Source organism: Capricornis sumatraensis, chromosome 4 (assembly GCF_032405125.1).
Source record: "Capricornis sumatraensis isolate serow.1 chromosome 4, serow.2, whole genome shotgun sequence".
NCBI classification, from domain to species: Eukaryota; Metazoa; Chordata; class Mammalia; order Artiodactyla; family Bovidae; genus Capricornis; species Capricornis sumatraensis.
In genome coordinates, this window is record NC_091072.1 from 107,874,862 (window position 1) to 107,893,751 (window position 18,890).

Here is an 18,890-nt window from a genome sequence, read left to right on the forward strand (position 1 = left end):
TTATTGAGAACTGGGCACACATATAGAAGTGTATGTTGAGGGTGTTAAGCTGAGGCAGGGGGCAGAATACCAGAGAGAAAAAAGTGTATTTACACAGAGGCACTCTCCTGTGACTCAGACTACAACTTCTAGCAAGAAAACCTTAATGAGGTTCCGAAACAGTGATGGGATGTCAATGTGAGTTAGAGGATTCCAAAATAGAAGGCACCAGAGGTAGCATTTAACCATTAGAAGCAAGATTAATGTATTTGGCATAAAAGACAGTAGGTCAAAGCAGCAACCAGAGAACCTTGACCTTCAAGGCCATTTTTCTTTGTTGAAGCAAAAGAGATGGGTAGTATGTTCATTTGCTAGGGCCTCCATAACAAAGTTCCACAAACTGAGTGACATAAACAACAGATACGTATTGTGGAGTCAAGAGTCCAAGTTTGAGGTATGATTAAGGCCAGTTTCTTCTGCAGGCTGAGAGCATGGGTTCCATCTGTATTCAAGTGGTTTGCTGGCAATCTTTAGCACTCATTGGCTGGCAGAAGCATCACTCTAATCTCTGTCTTCATCTTCATGTGGCATTCTCTTGTATGTGTTTTCCATGTCCAAATTTTTCCTTTTTATAAGACCCAACCATGTTGCATTAGAGGCCTAATCTATTCCAATATGGCCTCATCTTAACTAATTATGTCTTCCATGACCTTACTTTCAAATATGGTCCCATTCTAAAGTACTAGGGTTTAGTACTTCAACATATGAATTTTTAAGGGACACAATTCAACCCACAATTAGTAGAAAATAACACTACTGCTTGACTTTTATGGCCAAAAAAGATGGAGGACTTAAGAGTAGAAGATTTATGTGTAGTTTCCAGATCTGAGCCAGTTCAGAGACCTAAAGCCCATGAATGTAAGGGGAGGACAAGTCCTTTCAAGTTAAAAAAGTCAATGTTTCTCCATTCATTCTCCAAAAGGATGTGCTGCCATTTACCAGAGTAGCTCAACAATGGTGGCAGAGTAATACTCATCCCACCCAGGGACTGTTGGATATAGTTTCAAAGCTAACACTGACACTAGGGTACTCAAAATATGTATATGGCCACCCAGTGAGAATAGAAGCATATACAGTCCAAATAATAAAAGGAGTCCAGGTCCAAGTCCATCTCACAGTTGGCCCAATGGGTCTACAGACCCACCATCTGGTTATGTATCTGGCCCTTGAATACATAATTGAAACGGAAATATTTAGCAGCAGCCAAAACATAAACATTGGTTCTTTGACCTGTGAAATAAGATCCATTATGATAGAAAAGGACAAAGGAAGCCCCTGATGTCACTTACCCTTTACCCTCTTTCAGGTAGTAAATCAAAGGAACAATGTAGCCATGTGCCACAAAAAAAAAAAAAAAAAAAAAATTGTGCAACTCTCAAAGAGTGGCTCCTGCACAAAACATACAGCTCACAGATGGATCCATTTGATACATTCATACCAGATAAAAATCCACTATTACACTATAGCCCATGCAGGAATGAACTACTTCAGTGTTACTTAAAATGTGGTCCACAGACGAAAGCAAGCTCACAAACTGTTTTTTATCATTCCACAACAAGATAGATATATATACGCAAGTATGAACAGTGAGAGTACACAGTTGAAAACATTTATATCAACTTTCAGTTCAGTTCAGTTCAGTTGCTCAGTCGTGTCCAACTCTTTGCGACCATGAATCGCAGCACACCAGGCCTCCCTGTCCATCACCAACTCCCGGAGTTCACTCAAACTCATGTCCATCGAGTCGGTGATGCCATCCAGCCATCTCATCCTCTGTTGTCCCCTTATCCTCCTGCCCCTAATCCCTCCCAGCATTAGAGTCTTTTCCAATGAGTCAACTCTTCACATGAGGTGGCCAAAGTATTGGAGTTTCAGCTTCAGCATCAGTCCTTCCAATGAACACCCAGGACTGATCTCCTTTAGGATGGACTGGTTGGATCTCCTTTCAGTCCAAGGGACCCTCAAGAGTCTTCTCCAACACCACAGTTCAAATGCATCAATTCTTCAGCACTCAGCCTTCTTCACAGTCCAACTCTCACATCCATACATGGCCACAGGAAAAACCATAGCCTTGACTAGCCGGACCTTAGTCGGCAAAGTAATGTCTCTGCTTTTGAATATGCTATCTAGGTTGGTCATAACTTTACATTATCGCAAAAACTAAGTGTGTGATTTTATATTTTACAAAATGATCAATCATGATGACTTGGAACAAAAAGTCCTTCACATGGTCAGTCTGAGTATCACTATTCTAAAGGACAGGAGTGAAAGAAAATTCCAACACCAGGCAGAGGTTCATCATCTTTGTATGAGAGAGAAGTGGTTTGAAGTAAGGATATATATGAATTGTTGGTCAATGGCTAATAGCTCTGCTAATTTATCAGGAGCCTGGAAGGAGCAATAATGGATGATCAGACACAAAGAGGTCTGTAAAAGAAGCATGCAGATGACCCTACAGGAGTAAACAGAGTAGCCACAAAGTGTAAATGAGCATCTAGGTGGAAAAGATGATCCACCTCATGTCAGACAGCCTCTGTCCTTAACCATGTTGATGTTTATAGAGCAAACATGGAGGCTGGGATGGAAGTTATGTGCATGGGCACAAAAGTGTGAACTCTTTTTCACCAAGGACGATCTAGATATTTTACAAATATTAACTACCTGTGTTAGGCACCAAAGACACATACATGTAAACCACAGCCCCTGGGAAGGCAATGTCTGTGCTGAGTGCTAAAGTATGAATAGAATTTAATTGTGAGGAGAAAAAAAGCAATGACTTCCCAGGAAAAGGAAATGGCACACACAAAGCCATTTGGAGAACCAGACAGAGTATAAGTCTGAATCAAGGGAGAATGCCAAGATAAAGGTAAAGCTGAGATCATTAAATGTTTTGGACATCTTTTAGGCTTTTATAATGAAGGTGATTGATAATTATTAAAGGATTTTAAATAGGAGAGGGTTTAGAGAAAAAGAAAGGATATATTCAAAAGGGATTTTTGAAAGGAAGTCAAAATTTGGTAAAACAAGGAAGAGGAGGCTGGTGGGCTACAGTCCATGGGGTCGCAGAGTCAGATATAATTGACCGACTTAACTCATAGCGCAAGGAAGAAAGACGTCTAGGACAACCCAGGTTCTTTCCTAATCCCTACATCCCCTTTGAAGAAACTTCTTCTTTGAATCCCTATTTTATTTCTACCTTAGTGGACTTTTATTTTTGTACTTTAGTCACATCTCTCTCCTCCTACTGATAAACTCTTTATGGGCAGACACTATGACGTATTCCCATTACATGGTCAGCAGAGCCAGAGCTTAGGTTTGGAAAGTGAGGCACTCACTTTTGGGTTTATGTCATGGCAAAGCTGAATCTGGGCTTCTTGGTGGCTCAGCAGTAAAGAATCCCACCTGTAATGCAGGAGACATGAAGACAAGAGTTTGATCCCTGGCTCAGGAAGATCCCCTGGAGAAGGAAATGGCAAGCCACTCCAGTATTCTTGCCTAGAAAATCCCATGGACAGAGGAGCCTGGCTGGGCTACAGTCCATAGGGTCACAATAGAGCTGGACACGATTAAGTCATTTAACGGTAACAATGACATATCTGAATCCCTTCTTTATTTAAAAGCTTGATATTTACTCATTACGGATTTTTCACATACACTGATTTTTTTTAACACTGCATTAAAATAGTATTTATCATGATTACCGAGGGTTTTTTCGCATCCTGTTAAATTTTCTACCCAAGGCAAGTACCTCACTTACCTCATTCTAGTTTACCTGCCCTGATTCTCAGCATCTAATAACACAAGCAGGTACTTAAATGCATGCTGAATGGGGAAAAAGCAAACTAATGGCATAAACAACAAGACGGATGGTGATGCACCATTAACAGAGGCAGTGACTACAGGAGGAGCAACAGAGTCTGGAAAAGATGATGAGATTATAATGCATGTCAAAACACTGAATAGTGTATTATCTTATAGATCATTTATTATTCAACACTGGAAGCATTTATAATAGGAAATATTAAAGCCTGACAGTACTCAAGGAATTGTCCTCAGGATATTTCCTCATTATCTTTTTAAAACATATTAATATTTGAGTTATTGAAGCAATATCCAATCTCTTAGCTCAGTTTATGAGTTACCATTACTTGGGACACCAATATGAACTGCTCATTATACAAATGTATAATTAACACTTACAGACTTTGCCATTACACTACCAATACTCTGGGATTGCAAAAGAGTTGGACAAACTGAGCGACTAACCAACAACCAACATCCTATCAGCAAGGCCTAACCTGAACTCTATGAAATAGCATCTTCATTACTTTATTTCTTTATCCTAACTCACTTTTATTCATAACACTTATCATCAACTAATAGAGTAATATGTTATCTATTTTTCTTTCCCCTTTAAAAAGATGAGCTCCATCAGAACTTTGGGATATGTCTCTTTTGTTGTATCCACAACACCTAAAATAGATGTCTTTGAAGGTCATGACAAAGGATGGGAGAGTGGTTGAAGGAAGGCTTACACTGGCACAGAAATAAAGTAAATTTAAAGTAAATATTGCTCAGTCATGTCTGCTCTTTGCGACCCCAGGGACCGTAGCCTACCAGGTTCCTCCGTCCATGGGATTTTCCAGGCAAGAATACTGGAGTGGGTTGCCATTTCCTTCTCCAGGAGATCTTCCCAACCCAGGGATCAAACCCAGGTCTCCCGCGTTGTAGACAGACACTTTACTATCTGAGCCACCGGGCACAGAAATAAGACAAAGCAAATAAATAAAGCCCTGCATGGATAGAAAACTGAAGTTAGAGCTCAAGAGAATGTGAAAGAAATCCCTAAAAAAAGAGAAACTGCAAACCAGAGCAATAAGCTCAGGAGCTTACCTACAATTTACCTTGGAAAGGTTTTCCAGTTAGGTAACCAATGGGATTGGGTTTTTACAGTCTTTGACCAGATGAGATCCAAATCTCTGTAGAAAGCTGATACCTTCAATGGGCTATCTGCTTGGGTATCACTAGCGTACAAGATGAAAAGAAATGTGCTTCAGCCTGGGCTCTGGGAAGAATGAAAAAAGTCTTCCTGAGAATTCTTGACTATAACCTACCCTCAAGACTTTCAGCTTTAAATTTATACTATCTACACATGGTCCAGGAATCCTAAGCACCAAAATAAAAATAAACACTAGTTTTGGGGTGTGCTAGTTATCAACTTATTGTATCTCAGCTCCAAATCCTCTCTTCTTTGTCCTGCTTTGTCATGTTGGGGCTTGACTCTATAAATATTTCTCCTGTGCTTGATGACACAATGTTAAGCTTTGTCAAGAGTATCTTGAAGGGGCAAGGTTGATCAGCCCATTAAGAGGTAGGTCAATGGCCTAACTTCCAGAGTGAGGACATAGTTAACTGAAAGAAATATGCCCACTGATGAAACCAAACCAGATGGCTTCTTTCACCCCACCAGACCAAGGAGATGACCTGCAGCCCTGTGTTTTAAGGTTTTCAGACCTGGATTTGAAAGACACAAGTCTTATCAACGCCAGTAGCAGACTCAAAGCAGAGTTAGATGTCATTACAAAGAAGAAATACTCATTGGCAAAGAAAAAGGCATTTGCCCTTTTGTCAAAACTGAAGTTCCAGCACCTCCTTTTAAATGTAAAGAAAAATGGTGGCATCAGCAACTGCTTACAGACCCAATCAGCATCCACAGACATGTGGCAACACAACATGCTGATGAGATTTTCCAAACCACTTGCTTTAAGGCAGCTGGCTGGGACACTGAGCACCTCAAAGAGTCTTGAGCCTGCAGACAAAAGGAACCCTTTCATAGAAGACCTTACCCGTAACCATGAAGTGTCTGCTTGGCTCCCTGATATAGGCTGCTTTTGCCCTGATGAGCTGATGAATGATGGGGGGTAATGATGAAGGGGAACTTGCTACTTTATTACTGCTACTGTGACCTGAAGAATCCTGAAGAATCCTGAAGAATCCTGACTGGGTCTGTGCCTGGCAGACAGCTCTGTGTCAGCAACTGCAATTCACAGGCAAGCCCAGAAAGAGGCTTCACCTCTTTCTCAAGGAGCCTCGATGTGATTGAGAATGCTCATCATGGAACTCTGGAGAGCCACTATTAATTTGTTTTGCTATGGAAAGAATGAACGGGACAGTTGGTGGAAGCAGATTAGCCACCAGACTCTACATAGAAGTGATGCTTTACTGCCCACTGTTTGAGGATTACATGTGTAAGGACAATTTTAAGACCAGCAAAGGAAGAGTTTACGGTTTTCCAGAACTGTGTGTTGGTGAGTTTGAAGAAATTGTGCCCATGGGGATTAGTCCTAATAAGACCTCCTACAAGAAGCCCGGAACCCATTTATCCCTAGGTGAACTTCACAAAGTAGAAAAATTTCTGTCTCAGGCAAATCAAGAAGAAAGTGATACAATCCTATTGGACTACAAAAACTCCTATGAAAGCAAAATAGGACAATTCTAGGGCTCCTTAGCCCCAGACATCAGGAAATTCAGTTATTTCCCTGGCTATTTTGATGAAAATCTAGAACTTTTCAAAGAGAAGAGGGTGCTGATATTTTGCACTGTGGCATCTGCTGTGAGTGGGGTTCAGTCAACCTCAAAGCTAAGGGAATGTGCATGTTCCAGCTCAAGGGTGGTCCACAAGTACCTGGAGGAGTTACCTGATGGCTTTCACATAGGGAAGCTGGTTGCTTTCGATGAGCATCAGGTCTTATCCTTCAACAGTGACTTAGTGCAGAATGTTCCTACTATGGGGTCCCATGGGACCAGTATAAACACTGCTTTATTCCCCAGTACTGTCAGCTTGCCTTGACCTGCCCTCCCTGCCAAGAACAACGATTCACAGCCTGTTGTGTCACATGTCCAAACAAAGGAAGCAGACAGTCTGCAAGCCCAGCCCAGAGCAGCTTTAAAGAATAATGCAAGTACACAGCCCAAGGGGCACATGTACCCAGGGAGCTCTCACAGCAGGAGTCACTCCCCAAGAGCCCTGGGCCCAGGCTGGCTATTGATGAGGGTGGGCCATGCTTATGTGAGCAATCCTATTTGCATTTCCCCACACAGCTAGGTTTGGGGTTACATGTACTGGAGAATGTTAGGGCTGTACCTAACAGAGAAATAGGGACCTGTAACAGAAACACAGAACTTCAGTGATCCCAGAGCCACCATGGCCAACTGGTCACCATGTCGGCCACCTGTCCCTCACAAGAGGAGGGAAGAGAAATTTGGGGGCCAATCTCTTACTGGAGACATTCTGACTCAGAAGATGCAAGAGCACAGAAAAAGGCGAGCTAAGTGGGATCCCAAAGTTGCTGAAGGAAAGAGCCTTGAGCCTGGTGAGCTGACCTGCTCCTTCTATGCCATGCAACAGGGCTGGCAGTAGTTGTTTTAGGTATCCACAAACCTGTCTGTCCCATGGCAAAGGTGTGAAAGCTGCACAGCCCTGTAAGTGGAGCCCTCTGAACCAGGCCCCTTAGGTTAATCTGCCATCCAGTCCTCCCCTTCTCTTTTCTCTGCAAGCCTGAGAGCACTAGACCAGATAAGGATCTGTAAACTATGGCATTTGGCCCACCTCCTTCTATAAATACAGTTTTACTGGAATAGCCACACCCATTCATATACATATGATCTATGGCAGAATCAAGCATCTACAAGAGAGACATGACCTGCAAAGCCTACAGCATTCACGGGTATATCTCAGAGATATTAAATTCGAAACCACAACAGTGAAATGAGTTACATGAATTATTTCATTTCTCAGTGTATATAAAAGTTATGCTTACATTATGCTATAGTCTATTAAATGTACAACAGCATTATGTCTGAAAAACCAATGTACATAACCTAATTAAAATTTTTTATTGCAAAAGAAAAGGTAAATTGTTTCAAATAAATTGATTTTACCCATTGAATACAATAAAACAGAAGTTGTTTTGTGAAAACATAATACAAAGTTAATAACATAATTCTCACCTAACAGGCACCCTTTTCTCCCAATGGTAAAGCTGACTTTAATTTTTCACAAACTGAAATATTCCCTAATCACATCTAACATTCAAAGAAATTCTCAGCTACTTCTTTAACTCAATAGATATATTTTTTAATATCTATATATTTATTTATTTATTTGGCTCCACCAGGTCCTAACTGTGGCATGTGGGACTGTCAATCTTTATTGCAGGATGCAAAATCTTTCTTAGTTGTGGCATGTAGGATCTTGGAAGAAAATTTAGTTGCAGCGTAAGACCTTGAAAGAAAAGCTACGATCAACCTAGACAGCATATTAAAAAGCAGAGACATTACTTTGCTGACAAATGTCCATCTAATCAAAGCTATGGTTTTGCCAGTAGTCATGTATGGATGTGAGAGTTGGACTATAAAGAGCTGAGTGCTAAAGAACTGATGCTTTTGAACTGTGGTGTTGGAAAAGACTCGTGAGAGTCCCTTGGACTGCAAGGAGATCAACTAGTCAACCCTGAAGGAAATCAGTCCAGAATATTCACTGGATGGACTGATGTTGAAGATGAAACTCCAATACTCTAGCCACCTGATGCGAAGAACTGACTCCTTAGAAAAGACCCTGAAGCTGGGAAAGATTGAAGGCAGGAGAAGAAGGGGATGACAGAGGATGAGATCGTTGAATGGCATCACCAACTCAATGGACATGAGTTTGAGCAAGCTCCAGGAATTGGTGATGGACAAGGAAGCCTGGCGTGCCATGGTCCATGGGATCACAAAGAGTCAGATACGACTGAGCAACTGAACTGAACTGAATTGAATGTAGTATCTTAAGTTGAAGCAGGCAAACTCTTAGTTGTGGCTTACTGGGATCTAGTTCTCAGACCAAGGACTGAACTCTGCCCCCTGCATTGGCAGCATGGAGTCTTAGCCACTGGACCACCAAGGAAGTTCCTCAACAGATGTATTCTCTTTTTTTGAAGATTTATATCCCATATCTACATGGATGGCTTTTAAGCAGGTATTCAGGCCAGTAGACTCCAGTTTCATTTATCATAAGATTGGTTGTTTATATACTCCATTTCACATCCCAAATATCTTCCCATTTTATAGGTTGATAAAGTGTTAATATGTTTTGGCTACAATAAAAATGAAAAACATTCAGAAGAACAAGGCTTTCCAATTTATGTATCTAATGCTTATCAGTATAATTTAAACTTGCTCTATATTAGAACTATTTAGTACAAAACACAGCCCAACCCATATTCTACCATGTATCACCTTGTGATGTTCCACTGTATGTGTCAACTTCACTGCGCATGGGGTGCCCAGAGATTTGGTCAAACATTATTCTGGGTGTTTCTATGAGGATGCTTTTGAATGAGATTAACATGTCAATCAGTAGACTGAGTAAAGCAGATTGCCCTCCTTAATGTGGGTAGGCATCATCCAATCAGTTGAATAAAACAAAAGGGTTGGGCTTCGCCCATGTAAGACAGAATTTCTCCTGCTTTCCTGCCTTCAAACAGGAACATCAGTTTTTTTCTGCTTTTGACTGAAGCAGAAACACTGACTCTTCCTGGGTCAAGCCTGCTGATCTTCACACTGGAACTACATCATCAGCTCTCCTGAGGCCTCAGCTTGTCGACTCACCTTACATATTTGGGGACTTAGCCTCCCTGATAATGTCAGCCAGTTCCTTATATTTATATTCACTATGCATATATGTGGGCTTTCCTGGTGGCTCAGCAGTAAAAAATCCACCTGCAAGGCAGGAGATGCAGGTTTGATCCCTTGGTGGGGAATATTCCTTGGAGAAGGAAATGGCAACCCACTCCAGTATTCTTGCCTGGGAAATCCCATGTACAGAGGAGGGTCCATGGGGTCACAAGAGTTAGACATGATTTTGCAACTAAACCACCACCGTGTGTGTGTGTGTGTGTGTGTGTGTGTGTGTGTATCATGCTACTGATTTTGTCACTATGGAGAACTCTAATACATAATTCAAATGATCTCCTATTTGTGTGTGTGTGTGTGTGTGTGTGTGTGTGTGTGTGTGTGTGTGTGTATCATGCTACTGATTTTGTCACTATGGAGAACTCTGACTAATACATAATTCAAATGATCTCCTATTGACTCTTGCTAAAACATCTCTCCTAAACAGCTATACATGCTCCAAACCTTTTCCCATCTCAAAAGGTATTGCAATTATCATCCCCTTTTCTCATTTCCCCCAACCTCCATCCCACAACCTACTGGAAATATTCCTACCTCATCTCTAATTATTTAGTTAGAATATGAACTGGAATCTTCTTGAAAATCCTTTCTATCCTCTAGGCCACTGTTGCTTGGCCAATGGGAAGGGAGGGACATCTGATCCAAGCTGAGACAATAAAAAGCTACACATACAAATGAGATTTTTTTTTTCAATTTAGAAACTGAAAGAGAGTTGACTAAAGTCCCTTTTTACCAGCAGTCATGTGCAGTAATCAGGCCTAAGAGAACAAAGTAAACACACAGAGGCAAAAGCTAGAGCTGAAAAAAGGGCCCTGCTTATAATACCCAACTCCCTTGTCCCATTCATTCCTTAAGCTTACCCTCACCTTGCCTCTCAATCTCAGTCACATTAGTAAATAAATTCTCTTTTTGGCCTAAGCTGATCTGAATTAGGTTTCAGTTTGTTGGAGCCAGAAAAGTAAAAAGAAAGTGAAGTCGCTCAGTCATGTCCAACTCTTTGCAACGCCATGGACTATAGCCTACCAGATTTCTCTGTCCAAAATCTATGTCCTGGGGTTTTCCAGGTAAGAATACCAGAATGGGTTGCCATCTCCTTCTCTAGGGGATCTTCCAGACCCAGGGATCAAGCCTGGGTCTCCTGCATTGCAGGGAGACACTTCACCCTCTCAGCCACCCCTATTGTGTGCAAATCATTATGGAAATTTACATAATTGAACAAATTAACTTCAAGTGGTTTCTATAATCACTAGATAAATTGATAAACTTTCATAAATTGATATTATTCAAAATATTACATGTGTTCAATATTTGCCCTAAAAACATCACTAACACTGAGGCTACTTAAAATGCAAAGGTTACCCAGGAATACTCTCTCTTTGCTAATGTTTATAAGGGACTTTTTAAATTAGAAAGCACAATTAAAAACCATAATGAGCTCCATGTTATCTGATGAACACTATAAGGTCCCATTAAAAATGTTATATTAAAAAATATAATACAGTAATAAAAAATCCTGTAAAGTGTTATGATCAGTGAAACTTTCAGGAAAACCATAATATTTATAAAATGGGGTCATCAATATATATCTTTTTGGTATTTATAACTTATAAAACAAAGTTTTAAGTTTAGTATTTTCTTAAACTCAGTTGGAAAAAGGCTGAAATTTTAAAAATCACAAAATCCCTATTATAGAGAGCACATTTATTATGAACCATTAATACATAAGTCATATGGAAAATAAACTAGTCCCCAAATTTTTATTCAATAAAATTAATGTTATCCTATTACACAGGAAAAATGATGGCTTTCATAACTAAAATTCAGAGATAAACACATAATCTTTGATACCCAGTCTTTATTCACTAATTTCTAAAGTTGCTAATAATGGTTTTAATAGCTGGTTTATCTAATCTCATTGCCTGTATTTTCCTGAATGATGTGCTAAGCAGCACAACTGTGAATAAAGACAGTATGAGAAAGAAGGAACCACACATATGCACTTTAAAAACAAACTTGATAAGAACTTAGTCATGAGGGGTTTTAAATCCCATCAGGATCATAGTTCCACGTAACTTTTCTTTTTCACTCATTCTAATTTCACCAATTAGGAAAGGGAATTGGATACACTGAGTTAAGAGAGGAAAAGGAAGCATGGAAGGAGTTAATACTTTTAATGAGGTAATTAAGACAACTAGATGTTAAGAAGTAAATAAGTTAGTAAAAGCTTTAACAAATTATAAGGCTCCAGAATCATGTGTATCAATTAGAAAAGTTAGGTTTTTTCATGTTTTAACTTTTTAGAAATGTAGAAAATATTGTTAGCTTCACTTGCCCAATAGCATCATAAGAACTGATAATAAAGTTCAGTTCAGTTCAAAGAACTGCATTTTCACAAATTCTTATATAAACTGAAAACCCTTGATCCTAATGCAGTGTTCCCAATTCCATACCCCATAAGACCTCACAGAATAACCACTCTGTCAAGAAAGTAGCAAAAGAATTACCAGATAATGTAGAAAGGATGTCCCTGCTAATAATAATATCCTATTCAGAAATACTTACCCATGTGATTCCTCTAATCCAATAAATATAACTTTTTTTTTTTTTTTGGCTGTGCTGGGTCTTACTTGCAGCATGTGAGATATAGTTCCCTAACCAGCTATGGAACCCAGGCCCTCTGCATTCAGAGCATGGAGTCTTAGCTGCAGGGCCACCAGGGAAGTTCCCAATAAACATGTTTTAAAGTTACAAGTCTCTGGCATTTTGGCACTCCAACAATGAAATGTTAAGAAAGGTTTAGAGTCCATTTTAAGGAAAGCATTTTAATCAAAGAGTCTGTCAAAATGAAACTTGAGTTAATATAAGTAACACCAATGAAAGGTTTGATGGGAAAGATTATAATCAGTTCAGTTCAGTCACTCAGTGGTGTCCGACTATTTGTGACCCCATGAATCACAGCACGCCAGGCCTCCCTGTCCATCACCATCTCCTGGAGTTCACTCAGACTCATGTCCATCGAGTCAGTGATGCCATCCAGCCACCTCATCCTCTGTCGTCCCCTTCTCCTCCTGCCCCCAATCCCTCCCAGTATCTGAGTCTTTTCCAATGAGTCAACTCTTCGCATGTGGTGGCCAAAGTACTGGAATTTCAGCTTTAGCATCATTCCTTCCAAAGAAATCCCAGGGCTGATCTCCTTCAGAATGGACTGGTTGGATCTCCTTGCAGTCCAAGGGACTCTCAAGAGTCTTCTCCAACACCACAGTTCAAAACCATCAACTCTTCACCGCTCAGCTTTCTTCACAGTCCAACTCTCACATCCCTACATGACTACTGGTAAAACCACAGCCTTGACTAGATGGACCTTTGTTGGCCAAATAATGTCTCTGCTTTTCAATATGCTATCTAGGTTGGTCATAAGGAGGTCTTAAATAGTAAAGTATCTCAGAAGATTAATATAACAAAGAAAAAGTCATGGATTCTTCATACATCTCATAATGAAGAAGAGAGGATAAACTGAGAGGATAAATACTATGCTAGTTTTGTATAGATAGGAAGGAGGTCATATATACAAATATACTTGTCTATGTGAGAAATAGATTTAAGGGACTAGATCTGAGAGACAGGAGTGCCTGATGAACTATGGATGGAGGTTCGTGACATTGCACAGGAGACAGGGATCAAAATCATCCCCAAGAAAAAAGAAATGAAAAAAGCAAAATGGCTGTCTGAGGAGGCCTTACAAATAGCTGTGAAAAGAAGAGAAGCCAAAAGCAAAGGCGAAAAGGAAAGATATACCCACTTGAATACAGAGTTCCAAAGAATAGCAAGCAGAGATAAAAAGAAAAGTCTTCCTCAGTGATCAGTGCAAAGAAATAGAAGAAAACAATAGAATGAGAAAGACTAGAAATCTCTTCAAGAAAATTAGAGACACCAAGGGAACATTCCATGCAAAGATGGGCTCAATAAAGAACAGAAATGGTATGGACCTAACAGAAGCAGAAGATATTAAGAAGAGGTGGCAAGAATACACAGAAGAACTGTACAAAAAAGATTTTCATGACCCAGATAATCATGATGGTGTGGCCACTCACCTATAGCCAGACATCCTGGAATGCGAAGTCAAGTGGGCCTTAGAAAGCATCACTACAAGCAAAGCTAGTGGAGGTAATGGAATTCCAGCTGAGCTATTTCAAATCCTAAAAGATGATGCTGTGAAAGTGCTGCACTCAATATGCCAGCAAATCTGGAAAACTCAGCAGAGGCCACAGGACTGGAAAAGGTCAGTTTTCATTCCAGTCCCAAAGAAAGGCAATGCCAAAGAATGCTCAAACTGCTGCACAATTGCACTCATCTCACACACTAGTAAAGTAATGCTCATAATTCTCCAAGCCAGGCTTCAGGAATACATGAACCATGAACTTCCAGATGTTCAAGGTGGATTTAGAAAAGGCAGAGGAACCAGAAATTAAACTGCCAATATCCATTGGATCATCAAAAAAGCAAGAAAATTCCAGAAAAACATCTATTTCTGATTTATTGACTATGCCAAAGCCTTTGACTCTGTAGATCACAACAAACTGTGGGAAATTGTTAAAGAAATGGGAATACTAGACCACCTGACCTGCCTCCTGAGAAATCTGTATGCAGGTCAGGAAGCAACAGTTAGAACTGGACATGGAACAACAGACTGCTTCCAAATAGGAAAAAGAGTATGTCAAGGCTGTATATTGTCACCCTGCTTATTTAACTTGTATGCAGAGAACATCATGAGAAACGTTGGGCTGGAAGAACCACAAGCTGGAATCAAGACTGCCGGGAGAATATCAATAACCTCAGATATGCAGATGACACCACCCTTATGGCAGAAAGTGAAGAGGAGCTAAAAAGCCTCTTGATGAAAGTGAAAGAGGAGAGTGAAAAAGCTGGCTTAAAGCTCAACATTTAGGAAACTAGGATCATGGCATCTGGTCCCATCACTTCATGGCAAATAAATGGAGAAACAGTGGCTGACTTTATTTTGGGAAACTCTAAAATCACTGCAGATGGTTGACTGCAGCCATGAAATTAAAAGATGCTTACTCCTTGGAAGGAAAGTTATGACCAACCTAGACAGCATATTAAAAAGCAGAGACATTACTTTACCAACAAAGGTCCGTCTAGTCAAGACTATAGTTTTTTCAGTAGGCATGTATGGATGTGAGAGTTGGACTATAAAGAAAGCTGAGCACGGAAGATTTGATGCTTTTGAACTGTGGTGTTGGAGAAGACTCTTGAGAGTCCCTTGGACTGCAAGGATATCAAATCAGTCCATCCTAAAGGACATCAGTCCTGAGTGTTCATTGGAAGGACTGATGCTGAAGCTGAAACTCCAATACTTTGGTCACCTGATGCAAAGATCTGACTCATATGAAAAGACTCTGATGTTGGAAAAGACTGAAGGCGGGAGAAGGGGACAAGATGAGATGGTTGGATGGCATCACTGACTCAATGGACATGAGTTTGGGTAAACTTCAGGAGTTGGTGATGGACAGGGAGGCCTGGTGTGCTGCAGTCCATGGGGTCGCAGAGAGTCAGACACAACTGAGAGACTGACCTGAACTGAACTGATGTATAGAAACTCTACACTAGGATACATCAAAAACTGAAAAGAAAGGTTACCTCTGAACCAAAGAACTAGGGGACTGGTGAACTGGGCTAAAAACACTTTTCATCATACATTCTTTCAAAGGAATATTTTGAAATATTCTTTTCAAATATTTGGAATATTTGAATATATGTAATTCCTATTCAAATCAATAAACAAATTTAAAACAAAAAGCATAAACCATGAATACAAATAATTCTTTTACAATTAAAATATGTAAGTGACATGACAAAGATACAAAGAACACTACAGGAGGAGCATAAAGATGGCGGAGGAATAGGACGGGAAGACCACTTTCTCCCTCACAAATTCCTCAAAAGAACATTTCAACGCTGAGCAAACTCCACAAAACAACTTCTGTAGGCTGGCAGAGGACATCAGGCAACCAGAAAAGCAGACCATTGTCTTCAAAAACAGATTTTTAATCTTTGCTCTTAGGTTTTTGTTGTCAATTTTGTACATTTAAAAACCCAAACTTCACTACCCAAGTTTACCTGAGAGCGAGATTACTGGCTTGACCACTCTCTTCTCCTTTGGACTCTCCTTTTTCTCCACCAGGTGGCCTCTGTCTCTTTTATCCCCCATCTCTTCTCTATCCAACTCTGTGAATCCCTGTGTGTTCCAGACGGTGGAGAACACCTAAGGAACTGGTTACTGGCAGGATTTGTCTCTCCCCTTCTCATTCCTCTCTCTTATCCTCCTGGTCACCTCTGTCTACTTCCTCCCTCTCCTCTTCCCTGTATAACTCCGTAAATACCTCTGAGCGGTCCAGACTATAGAGCGCACATAAGGAAGTGACTACTGGCTAGCTTGCTCTCTCCTCTTTTCATCTCACCGCATCTCATTCCAGTTACCTCTAACTACCCCCTCCATCTTCCCTTCTCCTTGTAACTCAGTGAACCTCTCTGAGTGTCCCTCAATGTGGAGAAACTTTTCATCTTTAACCTAGATGTTTTATCATCGGTGCTGTATAGATGGAGAAGTCTAGAGGCTACTGTAAAAAGAAAACTGAAGACCAGAAGCAGGAGGCTTAAATCCAAAGCCTGAAAACATTAGAGAACTCTTGAATTCAGGGAACATTAAGCAATAGGAGCTCATCAAATGCCTTCATACCTACACTGAAACCAAGCTCCACCCAAGGGCCAACAAGTTCCAAAACAAGACATACCACTCAAATTCTCCAGCAACACAGGAACACTCCCCTGAGCTTCAATATACAGGCAGCTCAAAGTTACTCCAAAACCTTTGATGTCTCATAACCCATTACTGGTCACTCCACTGCACTCCAGAGAGAAGAAACCCAGCTCCACCCACCAGAACTCCAACACAAGCCTCCCCAACCAGGAAACCTTGACAAGCCACTGATAGAACCCCACCCACAGTGAGGAAGCTCCATAATAAAGAGAACTCCACAAATTACCAGAATATAAAAAGACCACCCCAAACGCAGCAATATAACCAAGATGAAGAGACAGAGGAATACTCAGCAGGTAAAGGAACAGGAGAGTTGCCCACCAAACCAAACAAAAGAGGAAGAAGTAGGGAATCTACCTGAGAAGGAATTCCGAATATTGATAGTGAAAATGATCCAAAATCTTGAAATCAAAATGGAATCATAGATAAACAGCCTAGAGACAAGGATTGAGAAGATGCAAGAAAGGTGTAACAAGGACCTAGAAGAAATAAAAAAAGAGTCAAAATATAATGAATAACGCAATAAATGAGATCAGAAACACTCTGGAGGCAACAAATAGTAGAATAATGGAGGCAGAAGATAGGATTAGTGAAATAGAAGATAGAATGGTAGAAATAAATGAATCAGAGAGGAAACAAGAAAAAAAATTAAAAGAAATGAGGACAATCTCAGAGATCTCCAGGACAATATGAAATGCTCCAACATTCGAATTATAGGAGTCCCAGAAGAAGAAGACAGAAAGAAAGATCATGAGAAAATCCTTGAGGAGATAATAGTTGAAAACTTCCCTAAAATGGGGAAGGAAATAATCACCCAAGTCCAAGAAACACAGAGAGTTCCAAATAGGATAAACCCAAGGCGAAACACCCCAAGACACATATTAATCAAATTAACAAAGATCAAACACAAAGAACAAATATTAAAAGCAGCAAGGGAAAAACAACAAATAACACACAAGGGGATTCCCATAAGGATAACAGCTGATCTTTCAATAGAAACTCTTCAGGCCAGGAGGGAATGGCAAGACATACTTAAAGTGATGAAAGAAAATAACCTACAGCCCAGATTACAGTACCCAGCAAGGATCTCATTCAAATACGAAGGAGAAATCAAAAGCTTTACAGACAAGCAAAAGCTGAGAGAATTCAGCACCACCAAACCAGCTCTCCAACAAATTCTAAAGGACATTCTCTAGACAGGAAACACGAAAAAGGTGTATAAACCCGAACCCAAAACAATAAAGTAAATGGTAACTGGATCATACTTATCAATAATTACCTTAATCGTAAATGGGTTGAACGCCCCAACCAAAAGGCAAAGACTGGCCGAATGGATACAAAAACAAGACCCCTCTATATGCTGCTTACAAGAGACCCACCTCAAAACAAGGGACACATACAGACTGAAAGTGAAGGGCTGGAAAAAGATATACCACGCAAATAGAGACCAAAAGAAAGCAGGAGTGGCAATACTCATATCCGATAAAATAGACTTTTAAAAAAAGGCTGTGAAAAGAGACAAAGAAGGCCACTACATAATGATCAAAGGATCAATCCAAGAATAAGATATAACAATTATAAATATATATGCACCCAATATAGGAGCACCGCAATACGTAAGACAAATGCTAACAAGTATGAAAGGGGAAATCAACAATAACACAATAATAGTGGGAGACTTTAATACCCCACTCACACCTATGGACAGATCAACTAAACAGAAAATTAACAAAGAAACGCAAACTTTAAATGATACATTAGATCAATTAGACCTAATTGATATCTATAGGACATTTCACCCCAAAACAATGAATTTCACCTTTTTTTTCAAGTGCTCATGGAACCTTCTCCAGGATAGATCACATCCTGGGCCATAAATCTAAACTTGATAAATTCAAAAAAATCGAAATCATTCCAAGCATCTTTTCTGACCATAATGCATTAAGATTAGATCTCAATTACAGGAGAAAAACTACTAAAAAATCCAACATATGGAGGTTGAACAACACACTTCTGAATAACCAACAAATCACAGAAGAAATCAAAAAAGAAATCAAAATATGCATAGAAACGAATGAAAATGAAGACACAACAACCCAAAACCTGTGGGACACTATAAAAGCAGTGCTAAGAGGAAAGTTCATAGCAATACAGGCATACCTCAAGAAACAAGAAAAAAGTCAAATAAATAACCTAACTCTACAACTAAAGCAACTAGAAAAGGAAGAATTGGAGAACCCCAGAGTTAGTAGAAGGAAAGAAATCTTAAAAATTAGGGCAG

The 18,890-nt window shown here is 40.0% G+C and overlaps 1 protein-coding gene and 1 pseudogene across 5 annotated transcripts in view; one reads left to right on the forward strand and one right to left on the reverse strand.

Annotated features, from left to right (window-relative positions):
- ANKS1B (ankyrin repeat and sterile alpha motif domain containing 1B) overlaps positions 1-18,890 on the reverse strand; it is a 1,136,988-nt gene that overhangs the window by 1,071,825 nt on the left and 46,273 nt on the right. The window lies entirely within an intron of this gene.
- On the forward strand, positions 5,488-7,230 carry LOC138077972 (thiosulfate sulfurtransferase/rhodanese-like domain-containing protein 2; annotated as a pseudogene).